Source organism: Rhinopithecus roxellana, chromosome 5, assembly GCF_007565055.1.
Source record: "Rhinopithecus roxellana isolate Shanxi Qingling chromosome 5, ASM756505v1, whole genome shotgun sequence".
NCBI lineage: Eukaryota > Metazoa > Chordata > Mammalia > Primates > Cercopithecidae > Rhinopithecus > Rhinopithecus roxellana.
The window spans coordinates 96,743,464-96,768,623 of NC_044553.1; positions in this window are offsets into that span (position 1 = coordinate 96,743,464).

Below are 25,160 nucleotides of genomic sequence, written 5' to 3' on the forward strand. Positions count from 1 at the left end.
AACAAGACAAACTTGCTCATTCTCATCACTCCTACTTAACATAGTACTAGAAGTTCTAGTCAGAATAATCAGGCAAGAGAGTATGAAGAGTATTGAAAAATCAGGCAAGAAAGTATCACAATTACAGATGATGTTCAATGTAGATTTTTTGTAGGTTTTTTAGATCAAATTTATAAAGTTCTCCTTTCTTAACTAATTTACACAGAGTTTATATTGTAAATGGGTATTGAGTTGTCATTTGCTTTTTATCTATTGATATGATCATGTGATTTTTTTCTTTTCTAATCTTTTGATGTGATTGATTATAATAATTGATTTTCAAATGTTGAACCAGCCTTGCATACATGAGATACTTCTCACTTGATCATGGTATATAATTTTTATATACATTTTTATATTTTATTTGCTAATATTTTGTTGAAGATTTGTTTTATCTGTTCATGATAGACCCTGGTCTCTAGTTTATGCTTCTTATATTTTCTTTATTTGGTTTTGGTGTTAAAATAATGCAGCCCTCATAAAATGAGTTAGAAAATACTACCTCTGTTTGTAGCTTCTGAAAGAGATAGTAGAAATTTGGTATAATTTCTTCATTAAATGTTTGATCGAATTCACCAGTAATTCTAACTGGGCCCAGTTTCTTCTCTTTTGTCAAGTTATTAAATATTGATTCAATTAGTTTAATACATATAGACCTATTCAGATTCTTCATTGTTCCTGTGCACATTTGGTGGATTGTAGGTTTCAAGGAGTTGGACGATTTTGTCCAGGTTATAACATTTGTGGGAATTAAGTTGTTTATACTATTCCTTCATTATGCTTTTAATGTCCATGGGATCTGTAGAGGTTTTCCCTATTTAACTTGTGATACTGGTCATTTTTGTTCTCTCTCTTCTTCCTAGTTTGCTTGGCTACAAGCTTTTCAATTTTGTTGATCTTTTCAAAGAAACAGTTTTTGAGGTTTTTTAAATTTTTTCTATTCATTTTGTTTTGAATTTTATTGATTTTTTCTCTATTTTTTTCTTTAATTATGCTTCCTTTGCATTTAACTTGCTTTTCTCTTTCTAGTTTTCTAAGGTAGAAAGTTAGATTCTTGCTTTCAGGTCATTTTTCATTTCTGATATGTGTATTCAATGCTATGCCTCTTCCTCTAAGCCCTGCCACAAATTTAGATAACTTATGTTTTTGTTTTCATTTACTTCAGAATATTTGATAATTTCTATTGAGATTTCTTCTTCGACCAATATCTTCATCTCTTCATTTGTTGGAATCTTTCAGCTATCATTTTGTTAGTAATTTAAGTTTTAATTCTATTATATTCTGAGAGCAGACATTGTATAATTTTTAGTCTTTAAATTTGATAAGTTGTATTTTATGGTTCAGAATGTGGTCTATATTGGTGAATGGTCCATGTGACCTTAAAAAGTGCATATTCATGGCCGGGCGCGGTGGCTCAAGCCTGTAATCCTAGCACTTTGGGAGGCCGAGATGGGTGGATCACGAGGTCAGGAGATCGAGACCATCCTGGCTAACACGGTGAAACCCCGTCTCTGCTAAAAAATACAAAAAAAAAAAAACTAGCCGGGAGAGGTTGCGGGCGCCTGTAGTCCCAGCTACTCCGGAGGCTGAGGCAGGAGAATGGCATAAACCCGGGAGGCGGAGCTTGCAGTGAGCTGAGATCCGGCCACTGCACTCCAGCCTGGGTGACAGAGCAAGACTCCGTCTCAAAAAAAAACAAAAAACAACAACAACAACAACAACAACAAAACAAAAAGTGCGTATTCTGCTGTTGTTGGATAAAATAATCAGACGTTGATTATATCCAGTTGATTTATGGTGTTGAGTTCAGTTATGTTTTTACTAATTTTTGCCTCATGGATCTGTCAATTTCTTAGAGATGGCTATTAAATTATTAAACTATGGTAGTGGATTCATCTTTTCTTTTTCAAACTTCATCAATTTTTGCATCATATAGTTGATAATCTGATTTTAGGTGCATACATATGAAGAACTGTTTATCTTCTTGGAAAATTGACCCTTTTATTGTTATGTAATGTTATTTATCCCTGATAATTTTTTTTCCTTTGAAGTCTGCTCTACCTGAAAGCAGATATTGCTTTTTTCTTTGATTAGTATTAACCTGGTATACTTTTTCCTCTATTGAATTGGTTTAGTCAACATATAATATGATCTTGCTTTATGATACATTTTGAAGATGTCTGACTTTCAATTGATTAATCCAGACTATTCAGTTCAAAGCAATTATTTTTTAGCTGGATTAATATCTATCATATTTGTTATTATTTCGTATTTGTTAGACTTATTCTTTTGTTGTTGTTGCTGGAGTTTCTCTCCTGTTGCCTAGGCTTGAGTGCAATGGCGCTATCTCAGCTAACTGCAACATCCGCCTCCCAGGTTCAAGCAATTCTTCTGCCTCAGCCTCCTAAGTAGCTGGGATTACAGGTGCCGGCCACCATGCCCGGCTAATTTTTGTATTTTTGGTAGAGATGGGGTTTTACCATGTTGGCCAGGCTGGTGTCAAACTCCTGACCTCAAGTGATCTCCTCACCTTGGCCTCCTAAAGTGCTAGGATTATAGGCATGAGCCACCATGCCCAGCCTAGTCCTATTTTTTATTTCTATTTTTGTCTTCCACTTTTTCCCCCTTTGTGGTTTAATCAAGTATTTTGTGTGGTTTCATTTTCTGCCCATTCTTAGGATATCAGTTATACTTCTGATTTTTGTTTGTCTATTTTTGTGTGTTATTGTTGAGTCTGCAAAATACATTTACAACTAATCCAAGTTTACGTTCATATAACAATATGTAGCTTTACATGTAATGTGAATACTTTGCCATCCTAATTATTCCATCCTGTATCTTTTTTATGGCTGCATTCATTTCACTTATATATCAGTATACCTATGCATATGTGTGTGTGTATATATATATATAATATATAATATATATAAATAGATATAGATATATACACAATATATATATATAATGTCTACACACATACATAATCAAGTGCAGTATTACTATTGTTATATTTTTAACAAATTTTTATTTGTTCAATCAATTAAGAATAAGATTAACTTTTTTATTTTACTTTTACTCATTCCTTTTTTAATACTCTTCTTTATGAAATCTAAGTAACTGACCTAAACCATTTTTCTTCTCTCTAAGGAACTTCTTAAAATATTTTATCCAGTGAAAATCTACTGGCAACAAATTCTCTAAAATTTTGTTTTCCTGAGCAAGCCTTTATTTTTTATTAACTTGTAAGGGAAAATTTTGTAAAGAAGAGAAATTGAGGCTTTTTAAAATTTCAGCACTTCAAGTATTTCATTTTACTCTCTTCTTGCTTATACAATCTCTAAGGAGAAGTCAAATTGAATTATTAATTTTGGTCTTCTATAGGTAAGATATTGTTTTCCCCTGACTTCTTCCACATTTTTCTTGTATATTTAATTATCTGTATTTTGAATATATGCCTAGGTATAGCGTTTTTGCTTTTTGGGTTTGGCATTTATCTTGCTTGATGTTGTCTGAGCTTTCTGGAACTGTGGTTTGTTTTCTAACACAAAACAGGAGGAAATTCTCAGTCCTTATGGATTCAACTAGTCTTCTGTTCCATTCACTCTCTTTTTTTGCTAGCATTCTCATTATGCATATGCTACACCTTTTGTAGTTGTCCACAGTTCTTTGATATTCTGTTTTTTTTTCTTTCAAATGTTATCTTTGATTTGTTTGGTTTTAGAGATTTCTATTGGTATATCCGCAAACCCAGAGACTTTTTCCTTAGCCATTGCAGTTTATTAATCAGCCCTTTGAAAGCGTTCTTTATTTCTGTTAACTGTTTATTATTATTATCATTATTATTTCTTGCATTTCTTTTTGTTACTTCTCTTGCTGGGCTTACTGGTGAAGGGCTTTCTCTACAGTTCAGGAAATATTTTCCTAGCAGGATCTAAGAATTATTACTGACCAATGACTGTTACAGCTCTCCATTTCTTTCCTCTTTCCAGTTAGGTTGTTCATACAGTTACTCTAGCCTTGTTGCAAAATTATCTTTGAGGGTGTGTAGGGGACAGAAAAGTCGCCTTTTTAGTTCCTAAGTTTCTACATTGAGAAACCTCATCAATTCTGATGTAGGTCACAATATTCTGGACTTGAAGCATTAAACAATAATTGGATGAGACTTTGGCGGAGTGTTTGAAATGAGTTTGAGTGTATTTTGAGTGCAGTGGATGTGGGAATAATTACAATCAAGATGGTAGGCTGCATTAGATGGTATTAGATGCTTTTCCAATTCTTTGTTTTCCCTGAATCCATGACCTTGGTCCTTTGACTTCACAGTACCTCACACTAGAGTAAAGATGGAGTAGACTTTCCATCTTTACTATTTATAATTCTCAATATTATTATTGATAACAGGCTTGCTATGTGACTTTCTTCAGTCAATGTAATATGAGTAGAAGTGACAGTTTGTAGTATTTTATTTTAGACTTTAATAGGCATCCTAGGTTTCTTCTTGATCGTCTGGTAATTCTTTCTCTCTATTGTGAGAAAAACTTCATTTTAGATAATGCTTTATTATTCTGGGCACCAGGAGGAAAACACATGATGTAGGGTTGTTCTATTCAGTCCTCAGACTGAATTGCCTTTTTCCCCACTGAGCCATAAATAAAAGAGCAAAAAGGAATGATTGTGGTATACTACTGAGTTTGGGATATAACTCAGTAGTATATATATTGTGGTATATAACTCAGTAGTGTATATATTGTGGTATATAATCTAGTGTTGCTATAGGTTTTTAATTAAATACTAGAAATCATGTACAAGAAGCTGTAAAAAATCTGGGGGAAGTTACTTTTTTCCTGAGTACCTATCCTCTGGTAGTCTATACAAGTGGGAGGAGATCACCTTCATCTAATTAGTAATGAGCTGCGTGATTATGGTTTTTTAGTCCTTATAAGGCTCCATATGCCCTTGGTTTGCTCTCACTCATCCAGGGGGGGCAAACCTAGGGCCAGTAATATATCATAGGGCCCTCTCCAACTTTCTGGGAGTCTAAAGTTTTGTCTCTAAACTCACATAATGTTATACTCAGTAAGTTCTGTGGGAGCCATTTTAATCAAAGGCAAAGCTGATTACCCAAAGTATTACCTTTTAGTTTTATAGGTTTCTTATTTGTTTATACTTTTCTCAAAGTTTTTTTATGAAAAATTGTACCTTTGGAGTAGCTTCCAAGGTGGCTAAATAGAAACAATTCTGGTCTACAGCTCCCAGCTAGATCAACGCAGAAGACAGGTGATTTCTGCATTTCCAACTGAGGTATATGGTCCATCTCATTGGGACTGGTTGGACAGTGTGTGCAGCCCACAGAGGGAGAGCCAAAGCAGGTTGCAGCATCGCCTCACCCAGGAAGTGCAATGGGTCAGAGGATTTCCCTTTCCTAGCCAAGGGTATAAGAGAATGACTGTACCTGGAGGAACATTACACTCCTACCCAAGTATTGCACATTCCCCATGGCCTTCACAACCAGTAGGCCAGGAGATGCCCTCCTGTGCCTAGCTTAGAGGGTCCCATTCCCACAGAGCCTTGCTTGCTGCTAGCTCAGCAGTCTGAGATCTACCTGGGACGCCAGAACTTGGTGGGGGTAGGGGTGTCCTCCGTTACTGAGACTTGAATAGGCAGTTCTATGCTTACAGTGTAAACAAAGTGGCAGGGAAGCTTGAATGGGGCGGAGCCCACTGTAGCTCAGCAAGACCTACTGCCTTTCTAGATTCCACCTCTGGGACAGGGCATATCTGAACAACAGGCAACAGACAGCTTCTGCAGACTTAAACATCCCAGCCTGACAGCTCAGAAGAGAGCAGTTTTTCTCCCAGCGTGGCGTTTAAGCTCTGATAATGGACAGACTGCCTCCTCAAGTGGGTCCATGAACCCCCTGTAGCCTGACAGGGAGACCACTCCCAGTATGGGCCAACAGGCACCTCATACCGGTGGGTGCCCCTCTGGAATGAAGCTTCCAGAGGAAGGATCAGGCAGTAATATTTGCTCTTCTGCAGCCTCCATTAGTGATACTCAGGCAAACAGGGTCTGGAGTGGACCTCCAGCAAACTCCAACAGAACTGCAGCTGAGGGGCCTTTCTGTTAGAAGGAAAATTAACAAACAGACAGGAATAGCATCAACATCAACATAAAGGACATCCACACCAAAACCCCATCTGTGGGTCACCAACATCAAAGACCAAAAGTAGATAAAACCACAAAGATAGGGAGAAATCAGAACAGAAAGCCTGAAAATTCCAAAAACCAGAATGCCTTCTCTCCTCCAAAGGAACACAACTCCTAGCCAGCAAGGGAACAAAACTATACAGAAAATGAGTTTGACAGATGACAGAAGTAGTCTTCAGAAGGTCAGTAATAACAAACTTCTCCTAGCTAAAGGAGCATATTCTAACCCATTGTAATGAAACTAAAACCCTTGAAAAAAAGTTACACAAATGGCTAACTTGAATATCCAGTGTAGAGAAGAGCTTAAATGACCTGATGGAGCTGAAAACCACAGTATGAGAACTTTTTGAAGCATACATAAGCTTCAATAGCCAATTCGATCAGCGGAAGAAAGGATATCAGTGACTGAAGATCTAATTAATGAAATAAAGTGAAAAGACCAGATTAGAGAAAAAAAAGTGAAAAGAAATAAACAAAGCCTCCAAGAAATTTGGGACTACATGAAAATATCAAATCTACATTTAATTGGTGTACCCAAAAATGATGGGGAGAATTGAACCAAGTTAGAAAATACTCTTCAGGGTATTATCTAGGAGAACTTCCCCAACCTAGAAAGGCAGGCCAACATTCAAATTCAGGAAATACAGAGAACATCACAAAGATATTCCTCGAGAACAGCAACCCCAAGACATATAATTGTCAGATTCACCAAGGTTGAAACGATGGAAAAAAATGTTAGGGGCAGCCAGAGAGAAAGGTTGGGTTACCCATAAAGGGAAGCACATCAGATTAACAGTGGATCTCTCTGCAGAAACCCTACAAGACAGAAGAGAGTGGGGGCTAATATTCAACATTCTTAAAGAAAAGAATTTTCAACCAAGAATCTCATATCCAGCTAAACTAAACTTCTTAAGTGAAGGAGAAATAAAATCCTTTACAGAAAAGCAAATGCTGAGAGAATTTGTCACCACCAGGCCTGTCTTACAAGAGCTCTTCAAGGAAGTGCTAAACATGGAAAGTAACAACTGGTAACAGTCACTGCAGATACATGCCAAATTGTAAAGATAACTGACGCTACAAAGAAATTGCATCAATGAATGGGCAAAACAACCAGCTAGCATCATAATGACAGGATCAAATTCACATATAACAATATTAACTTTAAATGTAAATGGGCTAAGTGCCCCTATTAAAAGACACAGACCAGCAAATTGGATAAAGAGTCAAGATCCATTGGTGTGCTGTATTCAGGAGACTGATCTCACTTGCAAAGACACACATAGGCCCAAAATAAAGGGATGGAGGAAGATTTACCAAGCAAATGGAAAGCAAAAAAAGCAGAGGTTGTAAACCTGGTCCCTGATAGAACAGACTTTAAAAAAACAAAGATCAAAAGAGACAAAAAACTCCATTACATAATGGTAAAGGGGTCAATTCAATAAGAACAGCTAACTATCCTAAATATATATGTACCCAATACAGGAGCACCCAGATTCATAAAGCAAGTTCTTAGAGACATAGAAAGAGACTTAGACTCCCATACAATAATAATGGTAGACTTTAACACCCCCCTATCAATATTAGACAGATCAATTGGGCAGAAAATTAACAAGGATATCCAGGACTTGAGATCAGCTCTGGATCAAGTGGACCTAATAGATATCTAAAGAAATCTCCACTCCAAATCAACAAAGTATACATTCTTCTCAGCACCACATCACACTTATTCTAAAATTGACCACATGATTGGAAATAAAACACTCCTCAGCAAATGTAAAAGAACAGAAATCACAACAAACTGTCTCTCAGACCACAGTGCCATCAAATTAGAACTCAGGATTAAGAAAATCACTCAAAATCACACAACTACGTGAAAACTGAACAACCTGCTCCTGAATGACTACTGGGTAAATAATGAAATGAAGGCAGAAATAAAGGTGTTCTTTGAAACCAATGAGACAAAAACACAAAGTACCAGAATCTCTGGGACACATTTAAAGCAGTGTGTAGAGGGAAATTTATAGCACTAAATGTTCACAAGAGAAAGCAGGAAACATCTAAAATAGACACCTAACATCACAATTAAAAGAACTAGAGAAGCAAGAGCAAACAAATTCAAAAGCTCAGAGAAGACAAGAAATAACTAAGGTCAGAGCAGAACTGTAGGAGAGAGAGACACAAAAATCCTTTCAAAAAATCAATGAATCCAGGAGCTAGTTTTTTCAAAAGATGAATGAAATAGATAGGTCACTAGCCAAATTAATAAAGGAGAAAAGAGAGAAGAATCAAATAGACTCAATAAAAAATAATAAAGGGGATATCATTGCTGATCCCAGATAAATACAAACTACCATCCAAAAATATTATAAACACCTCTATGCAAATAAACTAGAAAATCTAGAATAAACGGATAAATTCCTAGGCCCATACACCCTCTCAAGACTAAACCAGGAAGAAATTGAATCACTGAATAGACCAATAACATGTTCTGAAATTGAGGGAATAATTAATAGTCTACCTATCAATAAAAGTACAGAACCAGGCGGATTCACAGCTAAATTCTACCAGAGTTACAAAGAAGAGCTGGTACCATTCCTTCTGAAACTATTCCAATCAATAGAAGGAGAGAGAATCCTATCTCATTTTATGAGGCCAGAATCACCCTGATACTAAAGCCTGGCAGAGACACAACAACAAAAAAAGAACTTTAGACCAATATCCCTGATGAACACTGATGTGAAAATCCTCAATAAAATACTGGCAAACAGAATCCAGAAGCACATCAAAAAGCTTATCCACCACGATCAAGTTGGCTTCATCCCTGGGATGCAAGGCTGATGCAACATATGCAAATCAATAAATGTAATCCATCACATAAACAGAACCAATGACAAAAACCACATGATTATCTCAATAGATGCAGAAAAGGCCTTCAACGAAATTCAACAGCCTTTCATGCTAAAAACTCTCAATAAACTATGTATTGATGGAACATATGTCAAAGTAATAAGAGCTATATATGGCAAACCCACAGTCAATATCATACTGAATGGGCAAAAACTGGAAGCATTCTATTTGAAAAGTGGCACAAGAAAGGAATATCCTCTCTCACCACACCTATTCAATATAGTATTGGAGGTTCTGGTCAGGGCAATCAGGCAAAAGAAAGAAATAAAGGGTATTCAATTAGGAAAAGAGGAAGTCAAATTGTCTCTGTTTGCAGATGACATGATTGTATATTTAGAATACCCCATTTTCTCAGCCCAAAATCTCCTTAAGCTGATAAGAAACTTCAGCAAACTCTCAGGATACAAAATCAATGTGCAAAAATCACAAGCATTCCTATACATCAAGAATAGCCAAACAGAGAGACAAATCATGAGTGGACTCCCATTCACAATTACTACAAAAAGAATAAAATACTTAGGAATCCAACTTACAAGGGATGTGAAGGACCTCTTCAAGGAGAACTACAAACCACTGCTCAACGAAATCAAAGAGGACACAAACAAATCGAAGAACATTCCATTCTCATAAATAAAAAGAATCAATATCGTGAAAATGGCTATATTCCCCAAGGTAATTTATAGATTCAATGCTATCCCCATCAAGCTACCACTGACTTTTTTCAAAGAATTGGAAAAAACTACTTTAAATTTCATATGGAACCAAAAAGATCCCCATAGCCAAGACAATCCTAAGGAAAAAGAACAAAGCTTGAGACATTGCACTACCTGACTTCAAAATATGCTACAAGGCTACAGTAACCAAAACAGCATGGTAGTGGTACCAAAACAGATAAATAGACCAATGGAACAGAACAGAGGCCTCAGAGATAACACCACACATGTACAACTGTCTGATCTTTGACAAACCTGAGAAAAAGAACAAATGGGGGAAGGATTCCCTATTTAATAAATGGTGCTGGGAAAACTGGCTAGCCATATGAAGAAAGCTGAAACTGGATCTGTTCCTCACACCTTATACAAAAATTAACTCAAGATAAATTAAAGACTTAAATGTAAGACATAAAACCATAAAAATCCCTTAAAGAAAACCTAGGCAATACTATTCAGGACCTAGGCAAGGGCAAGGACTTAATGACTAAAACACCAAAAGCAATAGCAACGAAAGCCAAAATAGACCAATGGGATCTAATTAAATTAAAGAGCTTCTGCACAGCAAAATAAACTATCATCAGAGTGAACAGGCAACCTACAGAATGGGAGAAAATTTTGCAGTTTATCTATCTGACAAAGGGTTAATATCCAGAATCTACAAAGAACTTAAACAAATTTACAAGAAAGAACTAACAACCCTATCAAAAATTGGGCAAAGGATATGAACAGACACTTCTCAAAAGAAGACATTTATGCAGCAAACAGACATATGAAAAAATGCTCATCATCATTGATCAACAGAGGAATGCAAATCAAAACCACAATAGGATACCATCTCATGCCAGTTAAAATGGCGATCATTAAAAAGGAAACAACAGATGCTGGAGAGGATGTGGAGAAATAGAAATGCTTTTACTCTGTTGGTGGGAGTGTTAATCAGTTCAGCCACTGTGGAAGACAGTGTGGGAATTCCTCAAGGATCCAAAAGTAGAAATACCCTTTGACCCAGCAATCCCATTACTGGGTATATACTCAAAGGATTATAAATCATGGTACTATAAAGACACATGCACACGTATGTTTACTGCGGCACTATTCACAATATCAAAGACTTGGAACAAAGCCAAATGTCCATCAATAATAGACTGGATAAAGAAAATGTGGCACATATATACCATGGACTACTATGCAGCCATAAAAAAAGGATGAGTTCATGTCTTTTGCAGGGACGTGGATGAAGCTGGAAACCATCATTCTCAGGAAAATGTCACAAGGACAGAAAACCAAACACTGCATGATTTCACTCATAAGTGGGAGCTGCACAATGGGAACATATGGAGACAGGGAGGGGAACATCACACACCTGGGCGTGTTGGGGGGTGGGTGGCTGCAGGAGGGATAGCATTAGGAGAAATACCTAATGTAATTGATGAGTTAATGGGTACAACAAACCAACATGATACATTTATACCCATGTAACAAATCTGCATGTTGTACACATGTACCCTAGAACTCAAAGTATAATAAAAAAAGAAAAATTGCATCTTTTACTAGAAACATACAAAGTAATCATTTATTCTCATATCTAGTTTAACGGTTTGTGAACATATTGCTTCTATTAAAGTTGGTGCTTTAAGAAATTTGATTACATCACATTCAAATGTTTAAGAGTATTTATAAAGTTTGTTTACCTTTCTTCAGCTCCTGTTTCCATGAGTTGGCTTGTCACTTTCATATAACCTAAGTATACAATAAAAAGTGAATTTGAGGCCAGGGGCGGGGGCTCACGCCTGTTATCCCAGCACTTTGGGAGGCCAAGGCAGGTGGATCACGAGGTCAGGAGTTTGAGACCACCCTGGCCAACATAGTGAAACCCCATCTCTACTTAAAATTCAAAAATTAGCTGGACATGGTGGTGGGTGCCTGTAATTCCAGCTACTCAGGAGGCTGAGGCAAGATAATCGTTTGAACCGGGGAGGCAGAGGTTGCAGTGAGGCAAGATTGCACCATTGCACTCCAGCCTGGGCAACAGGACTCTTTCTCAAAAAAAAAAAAAAAAAAAAAAGTGAGTTCCAGTCTTACTAGATGGTAAGTGTTCACATTAATTTTAAAATGTATCTGTACTAATGTATCTTTTTAAATCAGAATATACTACCATGCCAAAAAGTGAGTATAATAAAGTTTACATTCAGATTTCCTTTATGACATCAATAGTTTAGGAATGTTTGCAAGTTATTATCTTCATTTTTTAAAGAAAATGAAAATATACAAAGAGATTGTTGTATAGCAGTGGAAATTTTTTGTATTCCTTTTCTCTAATATGTGGCAAGACAAAAGGTACATCATTTAATAATTTAAATTTTTCCTTCAGAACAATATAGATTATTTATCTTATTAAGAATACTGATGGTTATCTTTATTGGTTGTGGTTCTACATGCTGTTGCTTAAAAGGCAGGACTTTTGTGTATTACATTCTTAAGCATTATGTGCATAATAGGATATTATTACACAAATCTCTGTATCAACATCACAAAGTATTATATTATTATAGTGTTCAATTTACACTTAATTTAATGAGAAACTGTTTTTCCCATTTAACTTCAGTTTCAAATCTAATTTGGTTTTTCTTGAATAGGATATATGCAGAATTTGTTTTTAGTGAAAATGGTAAAATAATTTTATTTTGCTATTCAGCATGTTTGAATTCTTTTTAAATTTTTATTCAAAAGACATAAGAATACATCTTTAAAACTGTAGCTTGACATATCATTTGATATCTAACATTATGCTTTACTCAAAACCATTATTAAAAAATGTGTTTTGAGGCTAATATATATATAGCTAAAATTGAAAGTGAAAGTGGAACTCATATGCAATGGCTGAAATGTCATCATGTTTCTCTCTCGGTTACTTCAATTATATGCACACAGAGGACATTCAATTAATTTTATAGTAATTGCATTCATTCATTTATTAAAACAACTATTGAACACCATCATGTGTAAGGTTAGTTGCAGCTTTGAGAACACTGGATGCAAAGAAAATCTGTGTCTTTATGGAGCTTACAATATAGAACTCCTAACTGAACAAAAGTATACAAAATATTTTAATACTTGTTAACCCCTTCGACCAATAATAATCTTATTAATACTCAGTACACATTTAGATAATTCTGTTTAGCTGATGAAAGCCTAGAGAATTCAGAGAAAGATCTCTGAACTTCCAAAATCAAGCAGCTTAATATATGTGCATTTTATCCTTCCAACCCATACATAACGTTTTGGCACTCAGTATTCTTCATATTATGGTTCTTCTAACATCTTTCCTTGCTCATCTCTAATCAAAAATGTAAGAATGTGATTTTGTTTTCATCAAAGTGTTATTTGTGGGAAATTACATGCATTCAAAAATTGACTCCAAATTTACACAAGATATTAGGACTGTTGATAGTTGTTACGTGTCTGCTCAAAAGTTGTAGTTTGCCAGGAGAGATATCAGTAAGATGTCAGAATAGGAAGGATTGGACTGTTTTCCCTCTCATGGACACACTGATTCAACAAAAATGAAAGTATTAATACATTTCATGAAAAATCCAGAAACTAGCTAGGGTATGAAACAAGTTGTATCAAAGCTGGTAGAAAAATTCACAATACCTCCTTTTCATAATTCATACCCTTGAAACAGCATCATACAGTCGAGAGAAATCTCATAGATCCTAGCTTCAGTCTGTATTGGAAAAGACTTTAATTACACATTCAGTGTTCAAACTTTTCTGGAGTCTTGCCAAAGGACTGGTTTCTATGTCCCTGATCTTGTAGCACTGATGAGACCCAGCATACCCTACATGTCTGGGGATCACTGAGAATAAAGATGGGAGTTTGAAATAGATGCATGTAGTTGTCATAGCTCCTCCTTTGACTCAACACAGAGATAGAAGAAATAAAACTCAGTTCTCAGTTTCTCTCTAGGGAGGGAATTAGTTGGACCACATATCCAACATTTCAACTATCCTGTCTCTGTCTAAGGGACTGGCTTTTATCTTGCCTGTCTCATATCAATAATGAGAGCCAGTATACTCTAGACTTCCGGTAGTCACTAGGGACAAATACAGTATTTTAGATTAGCAGGAAAGTTTGAGCGGTTTGGGGAATCTCTCAATGGGCTAATTGATGATGATATTCTGTACGAGGCCAGTATGTAAAGACAGGGAGAGGTGGCTGTTTGTTTTACATGTGCAGTTACCTACACAAAGAGTGAAGAAAAATGAAGAAAGAGAGACACATTTCCAAAACAAGGGAACAAAATAAATCTCAAGAAATAGAATCAAATTAAATAGACATATGATTCACCTGACAGTGAATTCAAATTAATTGTCTGTTAAATCTACTTTAGCCTAAACCTGTCTCCTTACACATTTAAGTTCAGCTTAAATACTTTTCTGTACATTAGGAACTGTAACAAGTGGATGTATAAGCCAACCATAGCTCACACCCATGCCACTCCCTGAGTTTTGGTGAATCAAATGCTGCCAACTCATCGAATTATGTTCAAATATGGCAAATGCCAAGCTGTAACCAATCCAGTTGTTGCTATACCTCCCTTGCATTTTCTGTATGTCACTTTCCTTCTGCTGTCCATAAATCTTCTTCCACCATATGACTATGCTGGAGTCTTTCTAAATCTGCTGTGATTCTGTGAGCAGCCAGATTTACAAATTGTTTATTGCTCAATTAAAGTCCTTTAAATTTAATTCAGCTGAAGTTTTTCTTTTAACAGATGGTGTCATAAGTGGGATCCAGGGTAGAGCTTTAACTACCCCCCAGGAGTGCTGAGTAAACAAGCAAGGTACCAGCAATGACACACTTGTCACTTGTGTCCACTGATCTCTAAAGAGCAGCTGGAGATTGTGGGTAAGTTCTCTGTCAGATTTAGGAGATACATAAATTTGTGTTTTAAACTCTCCAAGTTTCTTTGAGCATATTTCTGAAGCAAACTGGGTTTTGAAGTAGTGACAGAAGTTTGACTGTGTCCAGGGTTGAATTTGATCTGGTAATTCACTGGCTTAGATCCAGTTAGAGGCCTTTTACATCTGATTGAGTTAGAAAGAAACTGGTAGTAAGTGGTAATATTGCAGGGGTTGTAAAATGTGGTTATTAAAAATTCACAAGGATCTTTGCATTCTACCTCTTTGTTTCATTTTTTTCTGCATGCTTAGGCAGGGGGAAAAAAAATCATTGGCTAAGTTAATCAAGGGAACCTGAGAGCAAAACATGGGCTTTAGATAAAAATGGAATTCTTAATTACTGAAGAACTTATTTCTTTCTAGCTTACACATGCATAAGTGTTAGGCCTGGGAAGCAACAAATGTTACAGAAATGGCAAGACCATACTAAAGATAACTTATAGTGAAGCATTCTAAATGAACAACACACTAAAGTTCATTTAAAACAATGAGGGCTCCCAAATTAGTCTCATCTAGAAATGTCTATTGATATGCAGAAGCTACTAAAAAGATTTCAATATTTTCATTTAAAGCACATACACTTTGCTCTGGCCAGAATGGATAATATTATAGTTCAGGTTTTTCATGAAGCTGGTTGGGTGGCAACTTGCAAAATTGAGAGGATTTTGACTATGGTTCTCTGATTTTCCTTTGTAATGCAGCTTGGCCCCTGGAACTATGGTGTGGCAAGCAGTGTTGCTCAGGGAAGGGGAACCCAGGAAGCTGGCATGCTGGCAAAAGTGTAAGAATTTCTTACCAGTCAGACTTCTGGCCTCTCTCTCTCTGTGCAAACCAGTTGAATAAGTGGTGAAAATTACTATTTATATTCCCTGTAAAGTTTTGACTAATGGAAAAAAAGGGCTTAAGAGGCCAATCTTGAGCTGTAGCCAATCTGATGGTGTGATTTTTTTTTTTTTTTTTTTGGTTCTATAATAAAGAGGAGTACTTTAGAATAGAACACAAGTTTAGGACCCCATAAGCCCTGCTGTTTAAGCTAGCCCAACAGATTGGTCAGTTAGAAACTTTGCTGAAGGTATGTGAAGAAAAATAAATAAAATAAAACAAAAATAAAATAAAATAAACTGTATGAGGTCTTCATCTTGTTTTATGTCCTTGGAAGCTTGACATGTTAAACATATGGCAGTACTTTCATTTGGTCTCCATCATTTTACAGTGGTGGCCCAGGTTCAATCCTGGCTTAGGGAATGAGTACTTTCTGGTTGAGATCTGTGTAACCTTTACCATTTGCTGATTCTTTCCCCCTCCATGAACAACTTCTAGCTTCCCTTCTCAATTCTACTTTTCTCTGACTTACTTTTAAGATTCTAGATTTTGCAAAAACTGCTTATCATCTCTTTGAAAATGCCTTATACATTCATGATTAAGTCATAATCTTAGTTCAGGTTTGTTGGTTTCACTTGTGAGATTATTTTAGTAAAGTTTAAAAGCCAGAAAATTAGCCACTTGATGTTGCTAAAGTCAGGTAATAACAGATTTAAAAAGGGTGTTTTAGAGAGTGCTATGGTTAAAAGTCAGCTGAATTAAAAGCAGATATTCAAGCTCTAATAGCCAGAAACTCCTTGAGAAAAACAGAGGAGGCACCAAAGACCCCATTGTGAGAAAAAAATTCTTGTTTTCCTATTGAAACTTCAGGAATAAGAGGTGGATAGATCCATTTCAAAATCTAAAACTAAATATACCTTCAGGGATAGAAAATGGCAATTATGGGGCAGTACTCAGCTCTTTGCACAGTTGGATCAGAGAAGCATGCTCTTAGCTATCTGGAAAGTATGACGACATCCTCACCTCCCCGACTAGGAAATAAGACTAACATTGGGGGGATAGGAGCACAATGGGCTATTAGTTTGGGGTTGTTATGCAATAAAAGGCATGGTAAAATCATTGCACTGTCTTCTCCCATAGCATTCACCTCTTTTTTGGGATCTAAGATCTGACATAAAAATGAACCCTTAGTTTTGGAGATCTGTTATTGCCTTCCAGGTGTGCCTGTTTATTAAGCCCTAGAAACTGCATGTTTTTCTATCCCTGTTTCTCCAAGGACTCCACCCTAAAGTCAGTAATCCAATTAAGAAACTTAAAAACTGGAAAATAAAAAATTCTACAACTAATGGGTCTTCTTCTGTCTGTCTATGCAGTTATACATGTGTTGTGTGTGTGATGATTATGTAAAAGAGCTCTAATTCATTGTCTTGGGGAAAAATAAACACTTAGAATATTTTGAAAGAAATATAAAAACTATTGCTTTCTAGTTCACATGACTTCAGTAATCTTTAGGAAATAAAATTTTTAAAGATTATTGGGAAAAATAAAAACATTTGTTCATAGTTAGGTCAGATATTAGGTTTGCTAAATGCTTTAAAGCCATGTTGGCTTTTGAAAATTTTTCAACTTGACTACTTTACAGATATGTAAGTCCTGAGGACATGTAGATTTAGCTGTGCCCCTAGCTATGCTGAAAAGAGACCTTATCTCTCTACTTCTGTCTGGTACCCTGGGGTTCACACTTAGTACATAATTAAAATGAGTTACCAAAATTAAAAACTGCTAAGAATTACCATTCTCACTTGTAATTCAGACTATTGAAAAACAAACAAACAAACAAACAAAAAAACAGTTTTACTTCGAAGGTTTGTAAGAAAAGTAAAATGTATTTTTAGTAAAAGATTATAAGAAGGCATGGGCCTATGTTTATACCAGTACCATGCTGTTTTGTTGACTATGGCCTTATAGTGTAGTTTGAAGTCTGGTAACGTAATGCTTCAAGATTTGTTCTTTTTGCTTAGTTTTGCTTTGGCTATGCGGGCTCTTTTTTGGTTCCATATAAATTTTAGAATTGTTGTTTCTAGTTCTGAGTTCTGTAGAAAATGATGGTGGTGTTTTGATGGAAATTGCATTGAATTTGTAGGATGCTTTTGGCAGTATGGTCATTTTCACAATATTGATTCTACCATCCATGAGTATGAGATGTGTTTCCATTTGTTTGTGTAATCTATGATTTCTTTCGGCAGTGTTTTGTAGTCTTCCTTGTAGGGGTCTTTCACCTTTTTGGTTAGGTATATTCCTAAGGTTTTTATTGTTGTCATTGTTGTTTGCAGCTATTGCAAAGGGGTGAAGGTTTTTTGTTTTATTTCAGCTTGGTCACTGTGGTGTATAACAGAGCTACTGATTTTTGCACATTTTGTATCCTGAAACTTTTCTGAATTCATTTATTAGTTATAGGAGCTTTTTTGGATGAGTCTTTAGGGTTTTCTATGTATACAATAACATCATCAGCAAACAGCAACCGTTTGACTTCCTTTTTATAGATTTGGATGCCCTTTATTTTTTTCTCTTGTCTGATTGCTCTGGCTAGGACTTCAGCTACTATATTGAATAGAAGTGATGAGAGTGGGCATCCCTATCTTGTTTCAGTTCTCAGAGGGAATGCTTTTAACTTTTCCCTGTTTGGTACTACGTTGGGTGGGGGTTTGTCATAGATGTATTTATTAGATGGAGGTAGGTCCCTTTTGTGCCAATTTTGCTGAGAGTTTTAATCATAAGGGGATGTTGCATTTTGTCAAAGGCATTTTCTGTGTCTATTGAGATGATCACGTGATTTTTGTTTTTAATTCTGTTTATGTGGTGTATGACGTTTATTAACTTGTGTATGTTAAACCATCCCTGCATCCCTGGCACATAGACAAATGGAAGAGAACAGAAAACCCAGAAATAAACCCAAATACTTATAGCCAAATGATCTTTGACAAAGCAAGCAAAAACACAAAGTGGGGAAAGGACACTGTATTCAACAAATAGTGCTGGGATAATTGGCAAGCCACATGTAGGAGAATGAAACTAGATCTTCATCTCTCACCTTATACAAAAATGAATTCAAGATGGATTAAGGATTTAAATATAAGATTTGACACTATAAAAATTCTAGAAGATAACATTGGATAAACATTGGCTTCTAGACATTGACTTAGGCAAAGACTTCATGACCAAGAAATCAAAAACAAATAAAACAAAAAGATAAATAGCTGGGACTTAATTAAACTAATGAGCTTCTGAAAAGTGAAAGGAATAGTCAGCAGAGTAAACAGGCAACTGCTAGAGTGGGAGAAAGTCTTCCCAATCTATACATTCAACAAAGGACTAATATGCAGAATCTACAAGGACCTCAAACAAATTAGCAAGAAAAAAAATAAACAATCCCATCCAAAAGTGGGCTAAAGACATGAATAGATAATTCTCAAAAGAAGATGTATTAGTTTGTTTTTACACTGCTGATAAAGACATATTTGAGACTGGGCAATTTACCAAAAAAAAAAATATTTATTGGACTTACAGTTCCATGTGGCTGAGGAGGCCTCACGATCATGAGAGAAGGTGAAAGCCAAGGAGGAGCAAGTCATAGCTTACATGGATGGCAGCAGGCAAAGGGAGAACTTGTGAAGGGAACTCTCATTTTTAAAACCATTAGATCTTGTGAGACATATTCACTATCATGAGAACGGCACACAAAAGACCCACCTCCATAATTCAATCACCTCCCACTGGGATCCTCCCACAACCTGTGGGAATTGTGGGAGTTATAATTCAGACAGAATGAGATTTGGGTGGAACACAGCAAAACCATAACATTCTCCCCTTGGCCCCTCCCAAAGCTCTTGTCCTCACATTTCAAAACCAATCATGCCTTCCCAACAGTCCCCCAAAGTTTCAGCTCATTTCAGCAGCAACTCTGAAGTCCACAGTCCAATGTCTTATCAGAGACAAGGAAGTACTTTCCACCTATGAGCCTGCAAAATCAAAAGCAAGTTAGTTACTTCCTAGATACAATGGGCGTGCAGGCATTGGGTCAATATAGCCATTCCAAATGGAAGAAATTGGCCAAAACAAAGGGGCTACACAAACCATGCAACTCCAATATCCAGCAGGGCATTCAAATCTTAAAGCTCCAAAATGATCTCCTTTGACTCCAAGTTTCACATAGGGGTCAGGCTGATGCAAGTGGTAGGTTCCCATTGTCTTGGGCAGCTCTGCCCCAACGGCTCTGCAGGGTACAGTCCCCTCCGGATGCTTTCACAGGCTAGTGTGGAGAGTCTGTGGCTTTTTCAGGCACATAGTGCAAGCTGTAAGTGGATCTACCATTCTGGGGACTGGAGGATGGTGGACCCCTTCTCACAACTCCACGGGCGGTACTCCAGTAGGGACTCTGTGTGGGAGCTCCAACCCCACATTTCCCTTAGGCATTGCTCTAGCAGAGGTTCCCCATGAAGGCCCCAGCTCTGCAGTAAACTTCTGCCTGGGCATCCAGGCATTTCCATACATCTTCTGAAATCCAGGTGGAGGTTTTCAAACCCCATTTCTTAACTTCTGTGCACTTGTAATCTCAACACCATGTGGAAGCTGCCAAGGCTTGGGGCTTCTACAATCTGAAGACATGCCCAAGCTGTACGTTGGCTCTTTTCAGCCACAGCTGACAGCTGGGGCACAGGGCACCAAGTCCCTAGTCTGCACACAGCTTAGGGACCCTTGACCTGACCCACGAAAATATGTTTTCTTTCTAGGACTTCAGGCCTGTGATGGAAAGAACTGCCATGAAGATCTCTGACATGCGCTGGAGACATTTTCCACATTGTCTTGAGGATTAACATTTGGCTCTTCATTACTTATGCAAGTTTCTGCAGCCAACTTGAATTTCCCCTCAGAAAACGGGATTTTCTTTTCTATTGTATTGTCAGACTGAACACTCTTTAAACTCTTGTGCTCCACTTCTCTTATGAAACTGAATGCCTTTAACAGTACCTAAGTCACCTCTTGAATGCTTTGCTGCTTCGAAATTTCTTCTACAAGTTACCCTGAATTATCTCCCTCAAGTTCAAAGTTACACAAATCTCTAGGGCAGGGTCAAAATGCCACCAGTCTCTTTGATAAAACATAACAAGAGTCACTATGTTCCAGTTCCCAACAAGTTCCTCATCTCCGTCTGAGACCACCTCAGTCTGGACTTTATTGTTCATATCACTATCCACATTTTGTCAAAGCTATTCTCTAAGAAGAGAATCAAAGTCAAAATCAAAGTCTCCAGGAAGTTCCAAATTTTCCCACATTTTCCTGTCTTCTTCTGAGCCCTCCAGACTGTTCCAACCTCTGACTGTTACCTAGTTTCAAAGTCACTTCCACATTTTCAGGTATCTTTTCAGCAACACCCTACTCCCAGTAGCAATTTATTATATAAGTCTGTTTTTGCCCTGCTGATAAAGACATACTCAAGACCCCACAATTTCCAAAATAAAAAGTTTATCAAATTTATAATTTGATGTCCTGGGGAGGCCTCACAATCATGGTGGAAGGTGAAAGGCAAGGAGTAAGTCCCATCTTACATGGATAATGGCAGACAAAGAGAGAGCTTGTGCAGGGAACTCTCAGTTTTTTATATTTTATTATTATTATTTTTTTGAGACAGAGTCGTGCTCTGTCGCCCAGGCTGAAATGCAGTGGTGCCATCTCGGCTCACTGGAAACTCCTCCTCCCAGGTTCATGCCATTCTCCTGCCTCAGCCTCCCGAGTACTTGGAACTACAGGTGTCCGCCACCACGCCCGGCTAGTTTTTTGTGTTTTTATTAGAGACGGGATTTCACCATGTTAGCCAGGGGAACATGCAGTTTAAAACCATCAGATTGGCTGGGTGCGGTGGCTCACATCTCTAATCCAAGCGCTTTGGGAGGAAGAGACGGATGGATTACGAGGTCAGGAGATCGAGACCATCCTTGCTAACATGGTGAAATCCCTTCTCTACTAAAAATACAAAAAAAATTAGCCGGACATGGCGGCAGGCACCTGTAGTCTCAGTTATTCAAGAGGCTGAGGCAGGAGAATGGTGTGAACCCAGGAGGCAGAACTTGCAGTGAGCCATGATTGCACCACTGCACTCCAGCCTGAGTGACAGAGCAAGACTCCTTCTCAAAAAATAAAAATAAAAATAAAATAAAAGTAAAAATAAAAAATATCTATCAGATCTTGTGAGGCATATTCACCATAATGAAAATAGCACAGGAAAAACCCAGTCCCATAATTCAATTACCTCCTACTGGGTTCCTGCCACAACACATGGGAATTGTGGGAGTTACAATTCAAGATGCTATTTGGGTGGGGACATAGCCAAACCATATCGGAAGATATACAAATGACCAAAAAACATGTGAAAGAAATGCTCAATATCACTAATGATGAAGGAAATGTAAATCAAAAGCATGATGCAATACCACCTTACTCCTGCAAGAATGGCCATAATCAAAAAATCAAAAAATAATAGATATTGGCATGTATGCACTGAAAAGGGAACACTTCTACACTGCTAATATGAATGTAAGCTAGTACAATCATTATGAAAACCAAGCTGGGTGTCGTAGCTCATGCCCGTAATTCCAGCACTTTGGGAGGCCGAGGCAGGCAGATCATGAGGTCAGGAGTTCGAGACCAGACTTGCCAACAAGATGAAAACCCATCTCTACTAAAAAATACAAAAATTACCTGGGCGTGGTGGTGGGCACCTGTAATTTCAGCTACTCAGGAAGCTGAGGCAGGATAATTGTTTTAACCTGGGAGGTAGAGATTGCAGTGAGCTGGTATTGCACCACTGCACTCCAGGCTGGGCAACAGGGCGAGAAAGAAAGAAAAGAAAGAAAGAGAAAGAAAAGAGAGAAAGCGAGAAAGAGAGAAAGAAAGAGAGAAAGAGAGAAAGAGAAAGAATGAACTAAAAGTAGAACTACCAGTTTTAGAAATCCCACTACTGCGTATCTACCCAGAGAAAAAAAAGTCATTCTATGAAAAAGATACTTGTACATGCATGTTTATAGCAGCACAGTTTTCATTTGCAAAAATATGGAACCAACCTACATATCCATCAATCCACGAGTGGATAAAGAAATTGTGGTGTATATCTAAGACAGAATACTACTCATCCATAAAAAGGAACTAATTAATGTCATTTGCAGCAACATGGATGGAACTGGAGACTATTATTTAAGTGAAGTAGCTTAAGAATGGAAATCCAAACATTGTATGCTCTCACTCATAAGTAGGAGCTAAGCTATGAGGATTCAAAGGCAGAAGAATGATACAATTGACCCTGGGGACTCGAGGGGAAAGGTGGGATGCAGGTGAGGAATAAAAGACTACAAATTGGTTCAGTATAGATTGTTCGGGTGAGGAGTGCACCAAAATTTGATAAATCACCACTAGAGAACTTACTCATGTAATCAAATACCACCTGTTCTCCAAAAACCTATGAAAACTAAAAAAATAAAAATAAAAAAAATAAAAAGGAAGTCATGGGCATAAAAATTGTTTTTTTAAGAGTTGTTTTAAACTAGATAAGATAAAGCTAAAAGTTTAAACAAGTTGTGAAATGTTTGTAAAAAAATTAATCTTGTAGAAGAAATTCTTTGTGTGAACATAATGTCTAAATTTAAAAGGGTATTTTTCTGTTTTTCCATAAATTGAACGTTGGAAGTAAAGCACAATAAGGTTTTGTTAAAGAACTGATTTGCTCTTTAATAAAATTTGTAAAGGGTATAAAAGGTTTATGAGACTCTCACCTTAGGGTCAAACTGATTAAGATTGAATCAATTTTTCTATGAGGTTTTATTAAAACTTTCAGTTTACATTAATAGTAGACTAATGCAAGGGTGAAATCTGGCTTTCTCTCTTGAACAAGATTTTCATGTAATATTAAAAGATAATGAAAGATTTTTGTTTGCCTTTGAATAAAATGCAGGGAAAAATGGAGGAAAGACAAGAGACAAATTGTTTACAAAGTTAAGTCCTTCCTCTATCAACAAGTAAAGGTTTTTGTAATTTTACAATTTTTGAGTTGGCATTTTGGCTAAATAAATGACTTATGCAACTAGAACCTGGAATTCTACTTTGTAATATCAAGTGTTATAAACCTTTAACGTATTTGATAAACTTCCCAAAATTAAATTTCAGCTTCAAAATTATATTTTCTGATCTTTACCTTTGAGATGCTACAGGGGGCCCAGGAAGCATCCAAAAGAGAGGTAAACAGCATCATCTGACATCTGAAGTTACATGGGAAGCATTGTCAAAACAAAAAAGAAATAGGCTGGGCATGGTGGCTCATGCCTGTAATCACAGCACTTTGGGAGGCCAAGGTGTTCGGATCACAAGGTCAGGAGATCGAGACCATCCTGGCTAACACGGTGAAACCCCTTCTCTACGAAAAATACAAAAAAAATATTAGCCGGGTGTGGTGGCGGGTGCCTGTAGTCCCAGCTACTCTGGAGGCTGAGGCAGGAGAATGGCGTGACCATGGGAGGCAGAGCTTGCAGTGAGCTGAGATCGCACCACTGCACTCCAGCCTGGGTGACAGAGCAAGACTCTGTCTCAAAAAAAAAAAAAGAAAAAAAAAAAGAAAAGAAAAAGAAATTATGTTTAACATTCTTTAGGTTATATTTTAGTGTATGTCATCAATATGTTCCAAAATTGTATGGGATTTCTAAAATTCTAGTATGTTGAAGTATATGCTCTCAATAATTATGATGGTTATTAAGTTACTGTAAACCAGAGAAAAAATTAAATTTTCTTGTCAATTGTGTTCTTAACTATGGCTATTTAAAGTCATTTCCACAGTTAAAAGCTAATTCACTTTCTGAAAACTTCACACGGGTGGAAAAATCCTAGAATATGGTTTAATTCAGTAGCTTCATGAAAGTATGGAAATGACCCTGAAAAGCACTCTTGAATACAGGTTTCTGGTAACTTCAGAATCATATTATTCGGGCTAGGTAAGAATTCCTGGAACTTTAATAAAAAAGACTGACTGGGTTATAAAACTGCTAACTCAAGTAGAACAAAAATTAACTGAATACCAAGAAAATACTTTGCCAGATTTCCATGCCAAATCAGCCAATACTGAAATTGTTTAGATACACAATCTGAATGAACTCCACGGCCTAAGTCAAATTACCTGTGATAACCCATCAATTTACAGTGCTCTTCCCCTAAATTGGAAAAACAACTGGTATTCAATAGGGCATGAGTCCAATGTTAAGCATGGACTCATGGAGAACCAGGACAGCCACCTTGTCCTTCCTGAGTCCTTAAAGCTTTTGTTAAAAGTTTCACATTGCACAACTCATCTTGGAACAGATAAAATGATGTAAATTAAATATATCGGTGTGGCAACATGTATTGCTAAAATAGTTTATGACCAATGTTCAGTTGTCACTAAACATTGCCAAAATGTGTATTTTGACAAATGACA